The following is a 25,392-nucleotide window of genomic DNA, read 5'->3' on the forward strand; positions in this document are numbered from 1 at the left end:
TTCGCTCATCATTAGTGGGGATATCCAGTCACTACTATGCATGCTGATAATAAATGGTTATGGCCTGGCGGTATTACAGTTATATGAAAAAGTTTGGGCACCCCTATTAATCTTAAGCTTAATGTTTTATAAAAATTGTTTTTTTTGCAACAGCTATTTCAGTTTCATATATCTAATAACTGTTGGACACAGTAATGTTTCTGCCTTGAAATGAGGTTTATTGTACTAACAGAAAATGTGCAATCTGCATTCAAACAAAATTTGACAGGTGCATAAGTATGGGCACCTCACCAGAAATTGACATTAATATTTAGTAGATCCTCCTTTTGCAAAAATAACAGTCTCTAGTCGCTTCCTGTAGCTTTTAATGAGTTCCTGGATCCTGGATGAAGGTATTTTTGACCATTCCTCTTTACAAAACAATTCCAGTTCAGTTAAGTTTGATGGTCGCCGAGCATGGACAGCCCTCTTCAAATGATCCCACAGATGTTCAATGATATTCAGGTCTGGGGACTGGGATGGCCATTCCAGAACAGTATAATTGTTCCTCTGCATGAATGCCTGAGTAGATTTGGAGCGGTGTTTTGGATTATTGTCTTGCTGAAAGATTCATCCCCTGCGTAACTTCAACTTTGTCACTGATTCATGAACATTATTGTCAAGAATCTGCTGATACTGAGAGGAATCCATGCGTCCCTCAACTTTAACAAGATTCCCGGTGCCGGCATTGGCCACACAGCCCCAAAGCATGATGGAACCTCCACCCAATTTTACTGTGGGTAGCAAGTGTTTTTCTTGGAATGCTGTGTTTTTTTGCCGCCATGCATAACGCCTTTTTGTATGACCAAACAACTCAATCTTGGTTTCATCAGTCCACAGGACTTTCTTCCAAAAAGAAATTGGCTTTTCCAAATGTGCTTTTGCATACCTCAGCCGACTCAGTTTGTGGTGTGCTTGCAGAAACAGCTTCTTTCGCATCACTCTCCCATACAGCTTCTCCTTGTGCAAAGTGCGTTGTATAGTTGACTGATGCACAGTGACACCATCTGCAGCAAGTTGATGCTGCAGCTCTCTGGAGGTGGTCTGAGGATTGTCCTTGACTGATCTCAACATTCTTCTTCTCTGCCTTTCTTATGTTTTTCTTGGCCTGCCACTTCTGGCCTTAACAAGAACTGTACCTGTGTTCTTCCATTTCCTTACTATGTTCCTCACAGTGGAAATTGACAGGTTAAATCTCTTAGACAGCTTTTTGTATCCTTCCCCTGAACAACTATGTTGAATAATCTTTGTTTTCAGATCATTTGACAGTTGTTTTGAGGAGCCCATGATGCCACTCTTCAGAGGAGATTCAAACAGGAGAACAACTTGCAAGTGGCCACTTTAAGTAGCTTTTCTCATGATTGCATACACCTGGCTATGAAGTTCAAAGCTCAATGAGGTTACAAAACCAAAAAAAGTGCTTTAGTAAGTCAGTAAAAAGTAGGTAGGAGTATCTAAAACAAGAAAATGATAAGGGTGCCCATACTTATGCACCTGTCAAATTTTGTTTGAATGCAGATTGCACATTTTCTGTTAGTACAATAAACCTCATTTCAAGGCAGAAACATTACTGTGTCCAACAGTTATTAGATATATGAAACTGAAATAGCTGTTGCAAAAAAACCAATTTTTATAAAACATTAAGCTTAAGATTAATAGGGGTGCCCAAACTTTTTCATATAACTGTATTTGTCCTTTATGTTGCAGTATTCATGTTATCATTGACCTTGATGCAGCAGTTACTGCTACATTGAAAACTACAGTTATCACATAGGACAGAAAGTCATCACTGGAAACGTGGTATGATTGGAGGCTGGCATGGATGCCCTTCTTCGGCTGAAGGAGTCAGCAGTAGAGGTAAGTATTTTCATTTTTTTTTAAAGAAAAAAATGTGACCTGTCCACAGAAAAACTACTTAATGTGGATCTACCACTTCAGACTTCCCTGTGGATACTTGGGAATTTACTGGAGAGCGTGTCTACAAAAAAATCCACAATGTGTGAACATATCACTAATCTGTGTGATAGTGATATCTGTGTTTATATCAGATTTATTTCGGTTGCTTTTGGTTGTCACTATAAAACTGATCATAAAAATGTCATAATTTGTACTTTGATATGCAAAAGACAGTGAAAATATAACTGAGAATAGCTTCTGCACAGAATCATTCATACGTGAACATTTCTCATTTTAGATTCAGCTTTAGTCATTAAGTGGCGCATTTTGCCTTCAACTCCAGTTTTTCCTCACTATGACAAAAAGCCTATCAATTCTATCTCATTTTGTCTATTTTATACCAAGTAACCTCAGGGCTTCTGTAATATGAAATCCATCCTGCCCAGAATAAATATAGATTACAAATTATTCACCACAGAGTAAACAACATGTGGGAGAGTTATTTTGGAAAATTGGCTAGTGCAACCACAGGTAATAACATTCACGGTTGTAAAACTCAGACTTCAATTATGCTATTAACCATTTATTCCACTTTTGTTGCCCCGTCCTTTATCCAACGACACATTTTTATGGAAATTTAAATGCATTATTTTTCTGTGTACAGAAATATATATTTTTATTGTTTAGAAAAATGTAAGGTATGTAACTGTTTACCATCTGTATGAAGGAAAAAACAGGCTAAGAGTAGGGATGTGCGGACCTTTGTATGTTCTGTAAGCTCGGTACGGACACTAGAACTGTACTTAAGCTTCAACCAGAACCCGAAAGCAATAGAAGTCAATGGGAACCCAAACTTTGGTACTGTAAAATGGCTATAGTACAGCCTAGGGGGCTGCCAAAGGAAGCATAGTCTTTCTCTTTTTCTTAAAACGAACTTCCGAGAGTAGTCCGTGTTCGGAGTTCAGCATCGGACACCTAGGTGTGAACCCCAAACTGTAGCCAAACTGTAGTTTGTTGTTGGTCATCTCTAGCTAAGAGCACTTAGAAGATGAGCAATGAACAATTATATATGTAATATATATGTAAATACTTGGCTTGTTGAGTTATACTAAGGGCTTATTCACATTTGTGTTTTTTAAGTCAGTTTTGGATTAGTATTTATGACACAAATCTTGGAATTAATACAAAACCTAAAAGGTGTAAATCTTTGCACTATAGGTTTTTTTTCTATGAACCACTTTATTTGGCTTAAAGAATTGTATGCAAAAAAAACCTAAACAAAATATGTAAAACCGGCTCATATAATTCATTCTCCAGCTAGAAGATATTCAGATGACTGTATAGTGACTTATTTTAAAATCTAAATTATGGACACCGTTCCCAGCATGAAAATGTCCCCTAATCAGAACTAATAGCCTTATAGTTTCAATGGAACTGTACTTTCAGAAAACTTTGCACATTTAAATAGTACAAGCATATTTAAGAAACTTTGTAATATATCTTTTCAGGTAAATCTTTTTCTTTTTCCAATTTTGAGCCATTTGTTTCCTTCCTTGTGCCTCACAAACTCATAATTCACTGTGAAAAAAAACAGCTCAACCCTGTCTTTCTCAAGGCAATGCTGACTGCGAGCCCAGTGAGGTTACACGTCCTTATTTTACTCTGCAGATTGCCTCTTCAGAGAAAAAGAGGACTTAAACTCTATAGCGCCACCTGTTATTTTGCTCTGTTGAGAGAGGACAGGGAGAGTGAGTGAGGAGCATAGTGAGAAAACAAGCAGAGAGACACATGAAGATTTTGCTGAGCTTTCTAACAATTTTTGATTTACTTCTCCCAAGTGCTGGATTACTATCAAAACTGCTCAGTAATGCTATATAATGCCTGGCACACTGCTGCTGCTTCTCGCTTAGTGTTAGCTTAGTAACTGAGCAGAGATCCATCTCTGTGGGGAGTCATCAGGGCCAGCATCAGCACCTGGCACCCCTAGGCAAGTTGGGGACATCAACACACTATGGGGGCTCAGTGCCTGTGTCGGTGCCAGCAAGTGGGCCCCCTGCTTGCTCAGGGCCCCGGCGTCGGCGTCTTCCTCGTCTTCTGACTGTGACATTCAGGTCAGAGGGTGCGATGATGTCATGTCTGTGCACCCTCTGCCTGAACAATCACAGTGCAGAGAGACGGAAGATGCCAACGGTGAGGAGTCTGGAGCAGAGAAGCAGCCAGCGAGGAGAGGTGATGATTACAGTTTTTTTATGTTTGGAGCATTATATGGGAACCATAATATACTGCAGATCATATATGGGGCCCATTGTACATGGAACATCATATGGGGCCCATTATATATGGAGTATTATATGGGGCCCATTGTATATGGAGCATTATATGGGGACTATTCTGTACGGAGCATTAAATGTTGCCCATTCTATATGAAGCAATATATGGGGTTCATCATATACTGTATGGAACATTATATGGGACTCATTATACTGCATGGAGCAATATATGGGGCCCATTATACTGTATGGTGCAATATATGTGGCTCATTATACTGTATGGAGCATTATATGGGGTCCATTATTCTGTATGGAGCAATATATTTGGGCCCATTATTCTGTATGGTGCCCATAATACTGTTTGGAGCAAATTATGTGGCTTATTATACTGTATGGAACATTATATGTGACTCATTATAAGGTATGGAACATTATATGGGGTCCATTATTCTGTATGGAGCAATATATGGAGCAAAATGTGGAACCCATAGTACTGTATGGTACTCATTATTCTGCATGGAGCACTATGTGGTGCCCATAATACCACCCCAGGGATTGATATAGAGCTTACACAGCTGCCCTCCAGAGGCAGTCATTGTTCAGTTGGGCTGGGGAGATGACCTCCAGTGTTTTGTGTCCTGAGAAGAAAAAACTGAACTATTGTATAGTTGTCATCCTGAGCGGGTGGATCCCCAGCAGATGCAGAGACTGCATCCCATTTTGTTTTGTTGTTTTGACCAAAGGGCTGTGCTTATTTTTACTTCATAATGGTTTATGCCACCTGTACCATAAACCAGCAGAAGATTTAAAGAGACAGTGTCCCTGTGTCTATCTCCGTGTGCAGCTGAGTGAGCCTATCTACCATAGTAGTAACGTATATATATATCAAGGTCCTATTCATAAACCCATTTTAAAAAAGCCCCTTTTTTATCTTAATCCAAGAATAATATGCCTAGCCAACAATCGAAGGGTTTCTGATAGGACTACATACAGCAACTGATACGCGTCTATTACATAGGTTACGTATCTATATAGGCACTCACAAGGCATGCATGCACAATACATATGATCATGACATGATCACGTGAATGCAAGAGACAGAATCAATATCGGATAACGTCGGAACATCCGCACATTTGCAGAGGACATGGGAAGTGTCCGGATGTTGACGCATGCACTAAATAGTGCATCTTTTTTAGGACCTCCATTGCTTCAATATGCATGTGCACATGCGTGGGAACAATGAGTGGGAAGGGAGACAAACTGGAGCTGTCCTCTATGCATCTCAATCAATATGATGTCAATATTTTGGGTTAATCTAAACCAAGGACCTTTCAGGGTTACTACCTTACTCTCATCTGTACACTTAAATGGACGTCTTCATTGTACTCCATGAACCTCCTAAAGAACTTTTATCTGGATGGGTGCAATATGTGATTGGATAAGTACATTATACAACCACCATTACTGCATTATTTTTTACTTACATCCTGAATGCTTTTTCAGCCACATTATTTACAGTGGACACTAACATCATAGGATTGATACAGAGGATTTTAGAATATTGTTTAGTGATAGGGTACAAGTAGCTATTTATCAATCAGTATAATACTAATCCCACATATCGGTGGGTAGAATCCAGCAATGGAGAGGTTGTATCTCTGTGCAGTGATTCATGGTTTTGTACTTTGGAACACATATTATATATATTGTAGTTTATGGCGTAGTGGTCCAAATTTGCCTGCCATGCATATGGAACTCATTTAGTAAACATCAAGGAATAAGTGTGCATATATACTATTATGGTCTTGATAAGACTTAATATGGTCAAGCACGGGTGAGTGAGGGCATTATTTGCATCATTATAAGGGTGCCAACCTCCATGGTCAGACAGGATCAAGTTCAGGAAATGCATTTAGGACATTAATAGAGTGAAAGTATTGTATTGGTATATCGTAAGGCAATACTTTAGCTCTCTTTGATTCTAAATTGTATAGTAGTATGGGGCTGTGGCAGATGCGTCCCTGCAAACCGTCAAACATGTATGGCATGACAATTGTGCGGCCTCATTCCGAGCAACAGCTCGATCAAAAACAGGAGTCAGAGCTTCAGTTGTGTGAAAAAATGCTTGAACCCTTCCTGATTTTCTATTCTTTTGAATGTTTGTAACATCACATCTGTTTCAGATCACCAAACAAATTTAAATATCAGACAAAGATAACACAAGTAAACACAAAAAAGTTTTTAAATAAAATTCTTTATTACTAAGGGAAAAAGAAATCCAAACCTACAGGGCCCTGTGTGAAAAAGTGATTGCCACCTTACCCTAATAACAGGTTGGACCACCGTTAGCAGCAACAACTGCAATCATGCGGTTGCCATAAAGTTCAATGAAACTTTTACAACGCTCTGGAGGAATTTTAGCCCACTCATCTTTGCAGAATTCTTGTGATTCAGCCACATTGAATGGTTTCCGAGCATGATACCGCCTTTTGAAAGTCATGCCACAGCATCTCAATTGTATCAAGGTCAGGACTTTGACAAGTAGTAAATAAATAACTTGGCACTCAACTTGTTTATGGTGATGATTTTGAAATAGTTTTTTATTTTTGGTGGCAGTCCTAAATTAATAAACGTTTCGGTCAACACCAGACCTTCTTCAGTAAACCGACTGCTTATATGGTAAGTATGTTAGATGACACTGCGTTGAGTGACATCACACGTTCTCAGCACATGGGCACGCTGATCCAACTACTACACCCTGCACACTAGGCAGTCTGATGTACTTCATAAACTAGACGCCTACACCATTATTAATTGGTATTCTAGCGACTTGATGCCACAATATACAGTACATGTTACAGTCTCCTCCCACATGTGCAGCTAACACACTGACTCCCTATCCATAAATTTTGGAACCACAGTGGATGTATAGCCTCTTCATGTTCTGTTCACACTGAGCGACTTGTATTAGCCACGGTCGATTACTAACCTGAAGCTTTAGGCCCAAATGTGACATTGGTCCTTAACCACACCCGGGAAACTATCTTTCCTGTTAAGTCCATCTATGTTCTAATCCCATGTTCAAGGACCCACTTAATGTCCAAAGACATCTAACATACTTACCATATAAGCAGTCGGTTTACTGAAGAAGGTCTGGTGTTGACCGAAACGTTTATTAATCTAGGACTGCCACCAAAAATAAAAAGCTATTTCAAAATCATCACCATAAACAAGTTGAGTGCCAAGTTATTTATTTACTATATATCTACTGGTTTGGGGAACCTATCTTGTGCACCAACACAGCTGTGCCATGATATATTTCAGGACTTTGACAAGGTCACTCCGAAATCTTAATTTTGTTTTTTCTTAAGCCATTCAGAAATGGACTTGCTGGTGTGTTTTGGATCATTCACCTGCTGCATAACCCAAGTGCACTTCAGATTAGTTCACAAACAGCCAGTCCGCCATTGTCCTGGATTTTTTGGTAAACAGCAGAATTTATGGTTCCATTTACCACAGCAAGACTTCCAGTTCCTGAAGCAGCAAAACAGCCCCAGACCATCACACTACCACAATCATATTTTACTTTTGGTATGATGTTCCTTTTCTGAAATGCTGGGTTATTTCTATGCTAGATGGAATGGGACCAGTACCTTAAAAAATATACAACTTTTGTCTTGTCAGTCCTCAGAGTATTCTCCCAAAAGTCTTGGGGATTATCAAGATGTTTTCTGGCAAAACTGAGATGAAACTTTGTTCTTTTTGCTCAGCATTGGTTTTTGTCTTGGAACATTGCCATGCAGGTCATTTTTGCCCAGTCTCTTTCTCATAGAAGAGTCATGAACACTGACAGTAACTGAAGCAAATGAGGTCTGTAGTTCTTTGGAAGTTGTTGAGGGTCTTTTGTGACCTCTTGGATGAGTCGTCCTTCACTCTTAAGGTAATTTTGGTCCCTGGACATGCCTGGGAAAGTTCACTGATGTTCTGTGTTTTCATAATTTGTGGATAATTGCTATCACTGTTATGGTTCTCAATGGCAAGAGAACATAGCCCAGCATACATAGGAACTAGCTCTTGGAAGGATGGAAACTTAAACTGACCATGAACTAAACCTGCCGCACAACTAACAGTAGCCGGGTAGCGTAGCCTGCGTTTTATCCCTAGACGCCCAGCGCCGGCCGGAGGACTAACTAATCCTGGCAGAGGAAAATATAGTCCTGGCTCACCTCTAGAGAAATTTCCCCGAAAGGCAGACAGAGGCCCCCACATATATTGGCGGTGATTTAAGATGAAAATGACAAACGTAGTATGAAAATAGGTTTAGCAAAATCGAGGTCCGCTTACTAGATAGCCGGAAGACAGAAAGGGTACTTTCATGGTCAGCTGAAAACCCTATCAATACACCATCCTGAAATTACTTTAAGACTCTAGTATTAACTCATAACATCAGAGTGGCAATTTCAGATCACAAGAGCTTTCCAGACACAGAAACGAAACTGCAGCTGTGAACTGGAACAAAATGCAAAAAACAAACAAGGACAAAAGTCCGACTTAGCTGGAAGTTGTCTGGTAGCAGGAACATGCACAGAAAGGCTTCTGATTACAATGTTGACCGGCATGGAAGTGACAGAGGAGCAAGGTTAAATAGCGACTCCCACATCCTGATGGGAACAGGTGAACAGAGGGGATGATGCACACAAGTTCAATTCCACCAGTGGCCACCGGGGGAGCCCAAAATCCAATTTCACAACAGTACCCCCCCCTCAAGGAGGGGGCACCGAACCCTCACCAGAACCACCAGGGTGATCAGGATGAGCCCTATGAAAGGCACGGACCAGATCGGAGGCATGAACATCAGAGGCAGTCACCCAAGAATTATCCTCCTGACCGTATCCCTTCCATTTGACCAGATACTGGAGTTTCCGTCTGGAAACACGGGAGTCCAAGATTTTTTCCACAACGTACTCCAACTCGCCCTCAACCAACACCGGAGCAGGAGGCTCAACAGAAGGCACAACCGGTACCTCATACCTGCGCAACAATGACCGATGAAAAACATTATGAATAGAAAAAGATGCAGGGAGGTCCAAACGGAAGGACACAGGGTTAAGAATCTCCAATATCTTGTACGGGCCGATGAACCGAGGCTTAAACTTAGGAGAAGAAACCCTCATAGGGACAAAACGAGAAGACAACCACACCAAGTCCCCGACACAAAGCCGAGGACCAACCCGACGCCGGCGGTTGGCAAAAAGCTGAGTCTTCTCCTGGGACAACTTCAAATTGTCCACCACCTGCCCCCAAATCTGATGCAACCTCTCCACCACAGCATCCACTCCAGGACAATCCGAAGATTCCACCTGACCGGAGGAAAATCGAGGATGAAACCCCGAATTACAGAAAAAAGGAGACACCAAGGTGGCAGAGCTGGCCCGATTATTGAGGGCAAACTCCGCTAAAGGCAAAAAAGCAACCCAATCATCCTGATCTGCAGACACAAAACACCTCAAATATGTCTCCAAAGTCTGATTCGTCCGCTCGGTCTGGCCATTAGTCTGAGGATGGAAAGCAGACGAGAAAGACAAATCTATGCCCATCCTAGCACAGAATGCCCGCCAAAATCTAGACACGAATTGGGTTCCTCTGTCAGAAACGATATTCTCCGGAATACCATGCAAACGAACCACATTTTGAAAAAACAGAGGAACCAACTCGGAAGAAGAAGGCAACTTAGGCAGGGGAACCAAATGGACCATCTTAGAGAAACGGTCACACACCACCCAGATGACAGACATCTTCTGAGAAACAGGAAGATCCGAAATAAAATCCATCGAGATGTGCGTCCAAGGCCTCTTCAGGATAGGCAAGGGCAACAACAATCCACTAGCCCGAGAACAACAAGGCTTGGCCCGAGCACAAACGTCACAAGACTGCACAAAGCCTCGTACATCTCGTGACAGGGAAGGCCACCAGAAGGACCTTGCCACCAAATCCCTGGTACCAAAGATTCCAGGATGACCTGCCAACGCAGAAGAATGAACCTCAGAAATGACTTTACTGGTCCAATCATCAGGAACAAACAGTCTACCAGGTGGGCAACGATCAGGTCTATCCGCCTGAAAATCCTGCAAGGCCCGCCGCAGGTCTGGAGAAACGGCAGACAATATCACTCCATCCTTAAGGATACCTGTAGGTTCAGAATTACCAGGGGAGTCAGGCTCAAAACTCCTAGAAAGGGCATCCGCCTTAACATTCTTAGAACCCGGTAGGTATGACACCACAAAATTAAACCGAGAGAAAAACAGCGACCAGCGCGCCTGTCTAGGATTCAGGCGTCTGGCGGACTCAAGATAAATTAAATTTTTGTGGTTGGTCAATACCACCACCTGATGTCTAGCCCCCTCAAGCCAATGACGCCACTCCTCAAAAGCCCACTTCATGGCCAAAAGCTCCCGATTCCCAATATCATAATTCCGCTCGGCGGGCGAAAATTTACGAGAAAAAAAAGCACAAGGTTTCATCACGGAGCAGTCGGAACTTCTTTGCGACAAAACCGCCCCAGCTCCGATTTCAGAAGCGTCGACCTCAACCTGAAAAGGAAGAGCAACATCAGGCTGACGCAACACAGGGGCGGAAGAAAAGCGGCGCTTAAGCTCCCGAAAGGCCTCCACAGCAGCAGGGGACCAATCAGCAACATCAGCACCCTTCTTAGTCAAATCAGTCAATGGTTTAACAACATCAGAAAAACCAGCAATAAATCGACGATAAAAGTTAGCAAAGCCCAAAAATTTCTGAAGACTCTTAAGAGAAGAGGGTTGCGTCCAATCACAAATAGCCCGAACCTTGACAGGATCCATCTCGATGGAAGAGGGGGAAAAAATGTATCCCAAGAAGGAAATCTTTTGAACCCCAAAAACGCACTTAGAACCCTTCACACACAAGGAATTAGACCGCAAAACCTGAAAAACCCTCCTGACCTGCTGGACATGAGAGTCCCAGTCATCCGAAAAAATCAGAATATCATCCAGATACACGATCATAAATTTATCCAAATAATCACGGAAAATGTCATGCATAAAGGACTGAAAGACTGAAGGGGCATTTGAAAGGCCAAAAGGCATCACCAAATACTCAAAGTGGCCCTCGGGCGTATTAAATGCGGTTTTCCACTCATCCCCCTGCTTAATTCGCACCAAATTATACGCCCCACGGAGATCTATCTTAGAGAACCACTTGGCCCCCTTTATGCGAGCAAACAAATCAGTCAGCAGTGGCAACGGATATTGATATTTAACCGTGATTTTATTCAAAAGCCGATAATCAATACACGGCCTCAAAGAGCCATCTTTCTTAGACACAAAGAAAAAACCGGCTCCTAAGGGAGATGACGAAGGACGAATATGTCCCTTTTCCAAGGACTCCTTTATATATTCTCGCATAGCAGCATGTTCAGGCACAGACAGATTAAATAAACGACCCTTAGGGTATTTACTACCCGGAATCAAATCTATGGCACAATCGCACTCCCGGTGCGGAGGTAATGAACCAAGCTTAGGTTCTTCAAAAACGTCACGATAGTCAGACAAGAATTCAGGAATCTCAGAGGGAATAGATGACGAAATGGAAACCAAAGGTACGTCCCCATGCATCCCCTTACATCCCCAGCTTAACACAGACATAGCGTTCCAGTCGAGGACTGGGTTATGAGATTGCAGCCATGGCAATCCAAGCACCAACACATCATGTAGATTATACAGCACAAGAAAGCGAATAATCTCCTGATGATCCGGATTAATTCGCATAGTTACTTGTGTCCAGTATTGTGGTTTATTACTAGCCAATGGGGTGGAGTCAATCCCCTTCAGAGGTATAGGAGTTTCAAGAGGCTCTAAATCATACCCACAGCGTTTGGCAAAGGACCAATCCATAAGACTCAAAGCGGCGCCAGAGTCGACATAGGCATCCGCGGTAATAGATGATAAAGAACAAATCAGGGTCACAGATAGAATAAACTTAGACTGAAAAGTGCCAATTGAAACTGACTTATCAAGCTTCTTAGTACGCTTAGAGCATGCTGATATAACATGAGTTGAATCACCACAATAAAAGCACAACCCATTTTTTCGTCTAAAATTCTGCCGTTCGCTTCTGGACAGAATTCTATCACATTGCATATTCTCTGGCGTCTTCTCAGTAGACACCGCCAAATGGTGCACAGGTTTGCGCTCCCGCAGACGTCTATCGATCTGGATAGCCATTGTCATGGACTCATTCAGACCCGCAGGCACAGGGAACCCCACCATAACATCCTTAACGGCATCAGAGAGACCCTCTCTGAAATTCGCCGCCAGGGCGCACTCATTCCACTGAGTAAGCACAGACCATTTACGGAATTTTTGGCAGTATATTTCAACTTCATCTTGCCCCTGAGATAGGGACATCAAGGCTTTTTCCGCCTGAAGCTCTAAATGAGGTTCCTCATAAAGCAACCCCAAGGCCAGAAAAAACGCATCCACATTGAGCAACGCAGGATCCCCTGGAGCCAATGCAAAAGCCCAATCTTGAGGGTCGCCCCGGAGCAAGGAAATCACAATCCTGACCTGCTGAGCAGGATCTCCAGCAGAGCGAGATTTCAGGGACAAAAACAACTTGCAATTATTTTTGAAATTTTGAAAGCAAGATCTATTCCCCGAGAAAAATTCAGGCAAAGGAATTCTAGGTTCAGATATAGGAACATGAACAACAAAATCTTGTAAATTTTGAACTTTCGTGGTGAGATTATTCAAACCTGCAGCTAAACTCTGAATATCCATTTTAAACAGGTGAACACAGAGCCATTCCAGGATTAGAAGGAGAGAGAGAGAGGAAGGCTGCAATATAGGCAGACTTGCAAGTGATTCAATTGAAAGCACACTCAGAACTGAAGGAAAAAAAAAAAAAAAAATTTTTCAGCAGACTTCTTTTTTCTCTCCTTTCTCTGCCAATTAATTTAACCCTTTGTGGGCCGGTCAAACTGTTATGGTTCTCAATGGCAAGAGAACATAGCCCAGCATACATAGGAACTAGCTCTTGGAAGGATGGAAACTTAAACTGACCATGAACTAAACCTGCCGCACAACTAACAGTAGCCGGGTAGCGTAGCCTGCGTTTTATCCCTAGACGCCCAGCGCCGGCCGGAGGACTAACTAATCCTGGCAGAGGAAAATATAGTCCTGGCTCACCTCTAGAGAAATTTCCCCGAAAGGCAGACAGAGGCCCCCACATATATTGGCGGTGATTTAAGATGAAAATGACAAACGTAGTATGAAAATAGGTTTAGCAAAATCGAGGTCCGCTTACTAGATAGCCGGAAGACAGAAAGGGTACTTTCATGGTCAGCTGAAAACCCTATCAATACACCATCCTGAAATTACTTTAAGACTCTAGTATTAACTCATAACATCAGAGTGGCAATTTCAGATCACAAGAGCTTTCCAGACACAGAAACGAAACTGCAGCTGTGAACTGGAACAAAATGCAAAAAACAAACAAGGACAAAAGTCCGACTTGGCTGGAAGTTGTCTGGTAGCAGGAACATGCACAGAAAGGCTTCTGATTACAATGTTGACCGGCATGGAAGTGACAGAGGAGCAAGGTTAAATAGCGACTCCCACATCCTGATGGGAACAGGTGAACAGAGGGGATGATGCACACAAGTTCAATTCCACCAGTGGCCACCGGGGGAGCCCAAAATCCAATTTCACAACATATCACTGTGGTTTTTTTGCAGTCCCAAAGCTTTATAAATGGCTTTATAACTTTTTCCAGACTGATAGATCTAAATTACTTTTTTTCTCATCTGTTCCAGAATTTCTTTGGGTCGCGGCATAATGTTTAGCGTTTGAGAACTTTTGGTCTACTACACTTTGTCAGGCAAGTCCTAGTTAAGTGATTTCTTGATTAAGAACAGGTGTGTCCAGGGCCGTATTTGCCACTAGGCACTCGAGGGCACGTGCCTAGGGCGGCGACATTGCGGGGGGCGGCACCTGAGCAAGGTTTTTTTTTTTTTTTTTTAAGTCCCAGGTCACAAACACGACCGACCGCCCCGCCCCCCCGCCTCCGAGTCCCACCCTCTTTGAAGACGATACTCACCCTGCTCCAGCGATGCCTGGTCTCAGCGTCTGTAGCGCGTCCTGAGTGAGCGGTCACGTGGTACCGCTGATTAAGCTCATGAATATGCGCATATTCATGATCTTTAATTAGCGATACCACCTGACCGCTCACTCAGGAAGATGGCGCTGCGGCGGGACAGAGCCAGAGGGATGTCGGCGCGGCCGCGCGGTGTGTGGGACAGCTGACAGGTGAGTATGGGCCCCCCCTTCTAATACTCACCTCTCCTGGTTCCTGCAGCAGCTGCAGCGTCTTCACCACTCTCTGACTCTGCGATGTCTCAGGGCAGAGGGTGCGATTACGTCATTACTGCGCGCTCAGCCTCTCTGTCCTGAGCGTTGCAGAGCCGGAGAGACGCTGAGTGCACCAGACCTGCGCTGGGAACGGGAGAGGTGAGGATTTTACTTTTTCTTTTCTTTATGTCTGACAGACCCTGGGGCAGTGCTGCACACTGGGGCAATGCTGCACACTGGGGCAGATTGCTGGACACAGTGGGGGCAATGCTGGACACACTGGGGCAGATTGCTGGACACATTGGGGGCAATATGCTGGACACACTGGGGCAGAATGCTGGACACACTGAGGGCAATATGCTGGACACACTGGGGCAGATTGCTGGACACACTGGGGGCAATGCTGTACACTGGGGCAGATTGCTGGACACACGGGGGCAATATGCTGGACACACTGGGGCAGAATGCTGGACACACTGGGGCAGATTGCTGGACACACTGGGGGCAATGCTGCACACTGGGGCAATGCTGTACACACTGGGGCAGATTGCTGTACACACGGGGGCAATATGCTGGACACACGGGGGCAATATGCTGGACACACGGGGGCAATATGCTGGACACACTGGGGCAATATGCTGGACACACTGGGGGCAATGCTGCACACTGGGGCAATGCTGGACTCTGGGGCAGATTGCTGGAAACACTGGGGGCAATGCTGGACACTGGGGCAGATTGCTGGACACACTGGGGTAGAATGCTGGACACACTGGGGCAGAATGCTGGACACACTGGGGCAGAATGCTGGACACACTGTGGCAGAATGCTGGACACACTGGGGCAGATTGCTGGACACACTGGGGGCAATGCTGCACACTGGGGCAATGCTAGACACTGGAGCAGATTGCTGGACACACTGGGGGCAATGCTGGACACTGGGGCAGATTGCTGTACACACTGGGGCAGATTGCTGGACACACTGGGGGCAATATGCTGGACACACTGGGGCAGATTGCTGCACACACTGGGGGCAATGCTGCACACTAGGGCAGATTGCTGGACACACTGGGGGCAATATGCTGGACACACTGGGGCAGATTGCTGGACACACTGGGGGTAATATGCTGGACACACTGGGGCAGATTGCTGGACACACTGGGGGTAATATGCTGGACACACTGGGGCAGATTGCTGGACACACTGGGGGCAATATGCTGGACACACTGGGGCAATATGCTTGACATACTGGGTCAGATTGCTGGACACACTGTCTGGGGGCAATGCTGGACATACTGGGGCAGATTGCTGGACACACTGGGGGTAATATGCTGGACACACTGGGGCAATATGCTTGACATACTGGGTCAGATTGCTGGACACACTGTCTGGGGGCAATGCTGGACATACTGGGGCAGATTGCTGGACACACTGGGGGTAATATGCTGGACAAACTATTGCAGATTGCCGGACACACTGTCCGGGGGCAATATGCTGGACACACTGGGGCAATATGCTGGACACACTGGGGCAATATGCTGGACACACTGGGGCAGATTGCTGGACACACTGGGGCAGATTGATGGACACACTGGGGGTAATATGCTTGACATGCTGGGGCAGGTTGCTGGACACACTGGGGGCAGGACTGGAGGCATGGACAGAATGTAGATACGGGGCATGATTGGAGACACAGGGCAGAATAAAAGACATGGGGCAGGATGGATATGATAGAGACAGATGGGGCAGGATGGGGAGATCATATGGGGTAGAATGGATACTCATGATAGCAGGATGCGAGAACATATGGCTGGAGCCAGGAATGAGACACACGGGGCCAGGGTGGGGAATATTATTACCATAGGGGCTAATTAAGGGATATTATTACTGCAGTGATGTATTTATTTTATTTTTTGAGTATACTGTTTTAAATGGGGGGGCGGGGTGTCCTGTTACTGTGTAGAGTGACACTATGTCGCCTTTTTTTCTTCATGTGGTATAATGTAGAAGTTGTGAAAAATTAAGTAATGTGTTCTGCAAGCAGAGCTTGAGATAACTGTGTTATTTCCTGCAGAAATGAGTCCTGGCTGGAAGAAATGATGGCGGTCTGTGCTGGATGAAAGATGAAGGACTTCACCTAGAGATGTGACTGGTGAGTATGGAGTATCATGTATGGCCAATGGCCATTATACAGTATGGAGCATCATGTGTGGCCATTTTACAGTATGGAGCATCATGTGTGGCCCTTATACAGTATGGAGCACTGTGTGGCCATTATACAGTATGGAACATCATGTAGGGCCATTATACAGTATGTGGAGCCCTGCGTAGCCATTATTCAGTATGGAGCACTGCGTAGCCATATTTTTTGGGGGTTTTAATTATTGTATAGGAAACAGTGTGATCAGAAGTGCTAAATGGCTGTGGTTGGGACTTGGATATGGGTGTGATTAGTTGTGAAATGGGCGTGGTCAGAGGCGTGGCCTAAAATTTGCTGTGGCGCACTACGTGCGCCGCAACCTTTAGACCTTTTTCCCTTCTTCAAAAGTTGGGAGGTATGGTACCGCATTTCCCAGATCACAGCAAGTGCTGCAAATCCCATAGGGAATGAACGAAACCAAACACAGTCTTGCCGTAAGTGATCGATTACACAGCAGATGCAGAAAAACTGCCCGATCTGCTGCAAAAGGCGACTTTCACAACAGCGATTCTCGCCAAAAGTCTATGCAGATAGTGTCATACTCGCCAATGGGGGAGGCAGCACTAAAAGTGCCTAGGGCAGCAGAAACTCTAAATACGGCCCTGGGTGTGTCAGTAATCAGGCCTTCGTATGGCTAGGGAATTTGAACTCCAGTTCCTAAAGCTATGATAAACCTCAGTTAATTTATGTTTTAAGGGAGGGGGCAATCACTTTTTCTCACAGGGCCCTGTAGGTTTGGATTTCATTTTCCCTTGATAATAAAGACCTTCATTTAACTGCACCTTTGTCTAATATTTAAATTTATTTTGTGATCTGAAACATTTAAGTGTGACAAACTTGCAAAGGAATAAGAAATCAGGAAGGGGCAAACACTTCTTCATACAACTGTATATGAGAGCTGGCACCCTGTTCAAATGAAAATGCAGCGCCCCAGAGTCCTGGTCTTTGCAGTATTGTCGCTCTTCCACCAGGGGGAGTCAGGGTACGTCTGATGGCACTAAAGGAGTTCACCTGACCAGGTATCACAGTCACACACTACACTTCACACTCCAACCACCAGGGGGATCAAAGGGTTCTATGTATTAGGCCACTCCTCACACTCGGGTAAAACTGGGGGTTGGATAGGAAGTTAGGAGAAAACGCTACTGGGTGAGTCCCAGAAAAGACCTGTCAGGCAGACAGGGAGAGAAGGAGGAACATCTGAGCTGCAGACAGAGGTCCCTGTCAGGGGTGGGATCCTGGCAGAGACTGAGAGAGAGATAGAACGTTACAGAGCTGCGCCTGCACCCCATTGCGGCAGGATCCTAAGAAAGGACAAGAAGCAGAGTATATTGTGGAGAAGTGAGAAACAAGATCACAGCACAAGTAGATAATACCGGGAGGAGTTCTGCCTTAAGATCGGCAACATCCTTCTGAGGCGCGTAGCCGGTGGCCGGAATACCGAGGGAGTAATAGGCTCTACGCATTACTTCAAACTACGGCAGGACAGTTAATTTCAAGTTGGCTGCCCAACCTTTAACCTAATGAAGACAACGGAGGCAAATTGTGGGAGAGGGGCATCTCTAGGGTCCCTATAAAATAGCTCCAGGCCTACCCCATCATACGGGTCGTCCTATCCATACCATCTGGGGGACGGAGAGAGAGAAGATCAGAAATATACACGACAGTTGTGAGGACTATCCCGTGGTGCTCAGCAGGGAGGTACTACAACACACAGGTGCAAGTAGGAAGGCTACTGATTTCCACCTGCAAAGGGAACTTTGGATGTGCCTTCGGACAGGCCAGATTCAGCCAGCCCTGTTACCAGTGCTCTGGATTGTGGATGCTGAAGTCTACAGTAAAAGGTAAAGAGACTGCAACCCTGTGTCCTCGTTATTTACTATGACCTACACCATCATCATCTACCTTACTGGGAAGCCCTGGGGACATACTTCACCTGTGGGAAGGTACACTGTTATGACCCCAGTGGACAGGGTCTCAGAGGAACGTGTAAGTCTGCAAGATACAAAAATCCAGCTCATAGGGCTGTGGTAACTGGGTTGACCAAATAGCTACTCCTAACGCCAACACTAGAAGTAGCCGGGGATCATGCCTACGGTGATCGCTAGATGACTCGCGCCAGCCGGAGAATCTAACTACCCCTAGGAGAAGAAAACAAAGACCTCTCTTGCCTCCAGAGAAAGGGACCCCAAAGCAAGATACAAGCCCCCCACAAATAATAACGGTGAGGTAAGAGGAAATGACAAACACAGAAATGAACCAGGTTCAGCAAAGAGAGGCCAGCTTACTAATAGCAGAATATAGCAAGATAACTTATCTGGTCAACAAAAACCCTATAAAAATCCACGCTGGAGATTCAAGAACCCCCGAACCGTCTAACGGTCCGGGGGGAGAACACCAGCCCCCTAGAGCTTCCAGCAAAGGTCAGGATACAGATAGGAACAAGCTGGACAAAAATACCAAACAAAACAAAAGCAAAAGCAAAGAAGCAGACTTAGCTTGAAAAACAGGAACCAGGATCAGAGGACAAGAGCACAACAGATTAGCTCTGATTTCAACGATGCCAGGCATTGAACTGAAGGTCCAGGGAGCTTATATAGCAACGCCCCTGAACTAACGGCCCAGGTGAGGATAAAGGAAAAGACAGACGCTCCAGAGTCAAATCACTAATGACCACTAGAGGGAGCAAAAAGCAAAATCACAACAGTACACCATCTAGCTGCCATTCCATCACCCCAGTGGACCCCTAGCAGCATCGGTCATCCTGACCGAGTACCACAGGTGGCATCACGAACACTTGACAAACTCATAACTCCTTTAATTGGACACCCCTTAGCAGGGCCACAGACTGGGTCGGGCCACCGTGACATCCCCAGAACCGAGACAGAAGGGACCCAGTACCGAGTACCCCACTGCCCTGCGCCTGGGGGCGATCCAAAAAGATCAGTGCTAGCGCCGATCATGTGTCAAGAGTGACAGTGAGATCAATTGCCATTGCAGGGGAAGGGAGCTCCCTCTCTGCTCCAGATTGACACAATGTGACTGCGACCGCATTCTGACAATGGTCATTATGGTGACCCTGGGACTAAAGATAGCCATGGAGTCTCATATGTATGGTGGCCTGTAAGCTTTGGCTCATAGCAGGAGCTGACACACCTCCTCCCTGTGTGTGATTGCCTGATCCAATGTCCTGCAATGCAAAAGCATTGCAGAGTATTTGATCAGCGAACAGGGCAAGGTGCAAGGTACAAGGTAACAAGCAAAAAAAAAAAAGGCTTTAAAATTTGTAAACATTTTTAAAAAATGTACAGAAATAAGAACAAAAAAAATGAAAAATTATTAATCCAATAAATACATATATTTATGTAAAAATACATTTAAACAAAGAACACATATTTGGTATTGCCGCATCCAGAACGACCTGGCCAATTGCTAAATTGCTAAAAATGTCATCTTGTCCCGCAAAAAATAAGCTGCTACACAGCTCCATCAGCAAAACAAATTATAAACTATAGCTCTCAGAATAGTGCAATGCAAAAACAATTATTTTTTTCTGTAAAAAAAAAATTGTGTAAAAGCACCCAAAAAAGTAATGGAAAAACATGTGATTTCACTGTACTCATAGTGTCATTAAGAATAAAGCTGTCTTAGCATGTTCACCACATGGTGAATGGCATAAAAAAACAATTCATGAATTGCTAGTTTTTGTTCATTCTGCCTACCCAAAATTGTAAAAGAAAGTGAACAAAACTGTTATATGACAGAAAACGGTATCAATAAAAACGTCATCTCATACCTCAAACAAGCTGTTAGGGTTGCCGGATTGCACTAAATTAAATTAAACTATAAAGTGCATTCACAACCCAGAGTCCACTGTGCAGTGACGAATAACTGCTGCTAGTGTGAGTAATGACAGATAAAAAAAGTAACGAACGCACTGAGTGAAAACCACACAGAGCGAGCGGGACGCAGAGTACCAAGCTCAGCTATGTAACTCAGCTGTGCTAACCGCACACACGACTGGAGACAGACCCTAAGCTAAGCATGTATTTCCCACCCAAACTGTCTGTCTAGACTCACAGTAATGAAAAAAAGCAGCTCTACAACTGAACTGTCACTCGCACACAGAAATGAAAGAGATGCTCTGCAACTGAGCTGTGTCACTCACACACAGAAACGTGCAAACAGAGTGATACCATATGCATACACACTCACACTCTCAATCACACTCACTCACGACACTAGCACACCGGCGTGTGGTGCAGGAAGCCCTTTATGTACTAGGCTCCACCCCAAACACTCACGCCCAGACAGATGGGGCGTCGCCCGTGGGCCAATCCGGAGCTGCCACATCACCAGAGCAGTCAGCGTCTGAGCACCAATGAAAAGGTGCCACATCATGGACATGCTCAGTAAGATAATTTCTGGACTTAGACTCCAGAGGGTGGGGCTGCCTCTGTATACCACTGTATATACTGGTTACAATAGACTTGGCTGGAGAGCTAGTAGTAGCCACATGGACACTACAAAGCAGTGCAAGATGCTGGGACCAAATTCTATGCTAAGCAACAACACCAGCGAATGGGCCTGAATAGGAGACTGCAGAGGCGGACAACGCTTGGGATCCATCCCGCACAGCGGAAGAATCCCAGCGCCTAACACAAGCCCTCACATGACCCTGTTGATAGAAATATTATAGCTGTCAAAATATGGAAATGCAAAAACTTTGTTTTGCAAAAAAAAGCATCTTTAAATGTGTGACAGCAGCCAAACAAAAAAAAAATATAAATCTGGTATTGCTGTATTTGTACCGACCCAAAGAATATAGTCATCTAATCACTTATACCGGATGAGGAAAGATGTAAAAAGTAAATAAAACCAATTCTTCACCTGCTATTAATTTGTTCCTTTTTCTTTCTAAAGATTGCAGTAAAGCTTAGCATACATTTATCCTGCACTCTACGTTGAGCGCTTACCCAGGGGTTACAATGTACATCTCTGAAATGCGTGATTCAGACAGAACCTTCGATGGAGGATTCCCTATAATGAGGCAGACTGTGACACTTGTAAAACATTGTCTGGTCTATAATCTTGGTGTCTGTCTTTTTAAGCATACACAAAGGCTCGGTGGACCATAGTTTTGTGGTCCCAGAGGGATGTAATTTCCGAAATGGGGTCACGTGAGGGGGGGTCTTCTGCTCTTATAGCACTTAGGGGCTCTATATATGGAGTCTGCAAAAAGTTCTAAGAAAATCTGCCTTCCAAGAGGCAAATAGTGCTCCATCCCTCCAGAGTCTCGCCGTGTGGCTAAGTAGCACTGTACAGCCACATGTGGTGTATTACCACATTCAGTAGAACTTATGTGACATATGTTGGTTATATTTTTACCAATTTCCCTGTGTGACAATGTAATTTTCAACCTACGTCTATTATTAACAAGAGGTGAACATTTGTTGAAGCGTTCCAGAGTTTTCCAATAAAATGACACAGGTTAAAATTGTGACATTTGGCCTGGTCAGGAAGGTGAAAATAGGCTTCGGGGTGAATGGGGTTAAGCCCACTTGCAAATTTTTCTTCATAGGAGCAATGCCATGGCAGACCTATGGGATTTCAGCAGAACCCCTACCTGGATGTTATGGCTACCCACACCGTGATAGCTGTAAATGCCACTGTAAATCTGACAGTGACATTTAAACAAGAACTCCCTTCAAAAAATCTTATCTTCTTATTATATTGCAGTCATCATAATATATACTGTATCACTGTCTACTTACAATTGCTCATTTTACCCTTCTACCCAGTTAATTCTTTTTTTTCCATTGGGAATCTATTATTCCATTTCTTTGGAAGTTTTCAAACAGAGGCTGGACATGCATCTGTTCGGAAAGATTTAGTAATTCCTGTATTGAGCAGGGGTTGGACCCTTTCAACTCAACCATTCTATGATTCTATTTCAAAGGAAGGTTTATGACATGGCATGAATAAAAAAATAGCTAGCTAAATCCCTCTAAGCTTTTTATAGAAACATGAAGCCTGTTTTCCCTGTATGAGTCATAGGTCTTAGGCAGGGAGAGGAGGGAGCAGCTGGGTCAGGAGTTGGAGAAGGGAAAGATAAATGCAGGGTCAAGAAACTTCCTATATCTACATAGAGCAGAGACAAGAAAGAATTAACTGGGTGGAAAGGCAAAATGAGCAATTGTAAGTAAACAATTTTATATAATATGACTGCAATTTATTAAGATGATAACAACTTTGATGGGAGGAGGAGAGCTTCCTTACAAGTTAGCAATGAGCAGAGCTCAGATCCATTAGCTGCTGTTAGAGGCACAGCCATCATCTGCCTCAAATCCTGAGCCCAATCCATACCCCAATTCCCACTGAAAGCCATTCACGTACGGTGCTCATTATTCAGAGGTAAATAATGCAGTTTGTGATGGAAACTCTTTTATACCATGTGAGTACAGTGCTATTCATATCAGAATGGTGGTAAAGAAAAAATGGGTTAAGAAGAATCATTGAAAGGAAAAAATAAAATAGCAGCATGCTCCATTACATGCAATATCTCTTCAAGAAGCACCACATTCAGTTCGGTTAAATGAAAACCACATCCGTGGAATTAAACCTCATACATTCAGTTCTATTTTGCCTATCAAATTACAAGCCAAAATCCGCACATTCATGTGTATGAGACTTCATGGATGTGTAAATCTCTTTTACTCATGAAATACTAATAACATTCTTGGGAATATGATGAATTATATGGTCGAAAGGTGGATCTTGTGCAAAACTAGCCCCATTGGTTTCTGCATTCCTAACAAAGGGGCAGAATTGATAAGACTGGCGTACTTTATGCCAGTCTAAATAAAAAGTATTCTCGAGCAAGATGCAGCTGACTTCTGAAAAGGTGCACACATGGTGTACAGCAGAAATATAAATCTACACCATCCAAGAACTGACGTAGATTGGCATGTTAGTTAATGCCTCTTACTGGTACAAAGTATAGTATATTTGCAGACCTGTCCGTGTGTGACCTTTTCACTTAGACTCACCAACTTTTTTGAAAAGTGCTGTGAGCTGCAAAAAAAGCTTAAAAGTCATAAATTATGCCATACAGAAGTGTGCAACATGTTCTGTCACTTTGTTTTACTCCAGTTTATGGCAAAGTTACGTTAATAAATGTCAATCAGAAACTTCTATTAAATGAATTACGTGGACCGTAACAAACTTTTGAGGGATTTTAAAGGAAGCATTGTACAACACTGCATGAGTAGTATTTTCAAAACAGGAGAAGAATGCGGAGTATATTGGTTTAACGGTTTTCATTTTTAGGCTGCTGTCACACTAGCAGTATTTGGTCAGTATTTTACATCAGTATTTGTAAGCCAAAACCAGGAGTGGAACAATTAGAGGAAAAGTATAATAGAAACACATCACCACTTCTGCATTTATCACCCACTCCTGGTTTTGGCTTACAAATACTGATGTAAAATACTGACCAAATACTGATAGTGTGACTGCAGCCTAATTCATATTTATTTAAAACATAAATAGCCAGTCAGTATAAAAAGTAGGTACAAAAAAGGACACACAGACAAGAAACACAGTATGCTGACTAACTCTAATAGGGTAAAGTTCACAAAAACCGTGATCATGAATAGATCAATGTAAATTGGTGTGAAGGTAAAATGTGCAGCACAGGTCAATGTAAGACAACCAAGGGGCTGAACTCTAGTTTGTAAATATAAGGATGAATGACCTTGGGGAGATCAAAACATCCAACACCGTGGAGACACCATCACGTGTTTCTCAGCGCAGTGATCCAGAACACTGCCCCCATCCCTAAAGGGAAATATGCAATGCATGTAGAAAAGCCGCGGAGACACCATCATGTGTTTCTCAACGCAAACAATGAATAACCAGGTCTTTCACCAAGAAGGAACAACCACGGGAAGGGCAGCATCCAATAAAGGAAAACCACCTATGCCAAAACATGGTATCCATCCATAGACAGCTGTTTCGGGGTATTTGCCCCTCATCAGTGTGGAGTAGGAAACATGCATGAGCTCTAGTCTGGTCATAATGACTGGTTAAGTGTACTGACTAATCCCAATGCTGCATTTCAAAATATCTTGCTTAATGAAGCAAATATCAAATCATCTTACCATGTAGGAGGAAAAAGTGCAGTGCACAAAAGTGGGTGGTTTCAACCCCAACGCGCGTTTTGCGTTGATCTTTTCTTGCTTTCTCAAGGGGTGGGTAAAAGCAAGGAAAGATCCATTGGGGATAGTCAATACACTTAACCAGTCATTATGACCAGACTAGCGCTCAGCCCCTTTATTGTATTACATTGGCCTGTGCTGCACATATTTACCCTCACACCAATTTACATTGATCTATTCATGTTCACCGTTTTTGTGAACTTTACCCTATTAGAGTTAATCAGCATACTGTGTTTCATGTCTGTGTGTCTTTTTTGTATTCACTTTTTATACTGATTGGCTATTTATGATTGAAATAAATATGAATAAAAATACAAAGTGTTAAGCCAATATACTCCACATTCTGCTCCTGTTTTGAATATTATGCATTGGAGTGTTTTTTTCCT

The 25,392-nt window shown here is 43.6% G+C and overlaps 1 protein-coding gene across 2 annotated transcripts in view; it reads left to right on the forward strand.

The window, feature by feature from the left end:
* Positions 1-25,392, forward strand: part of KCNT2 (potassium sodium-activated channel subfamily T member 2) — a 1,359,842-nt gene that overhangs the window by 1,283,684 nt on the left and 50,766 nt on the right. The gene's annotated exons all lie outside the window — the stretch shown is intronic.

This window comes from Ranitomeya variabilis, chromosome 8 (genome assembly GCF_051348905.1).
Source record: "Ranitomeya variabilis isolate aRanVar5 chromosome 8, aRanVar5.hap1, whole genome shotgun sequence".
Classification (NCBI taxonomy): domain Eukaryota; kingdom Metazoa; phylum Chordata; class Amphibia; order Anura; family Dendrobatidae; genus Ranitomeya; species Ranitomeya variabilis.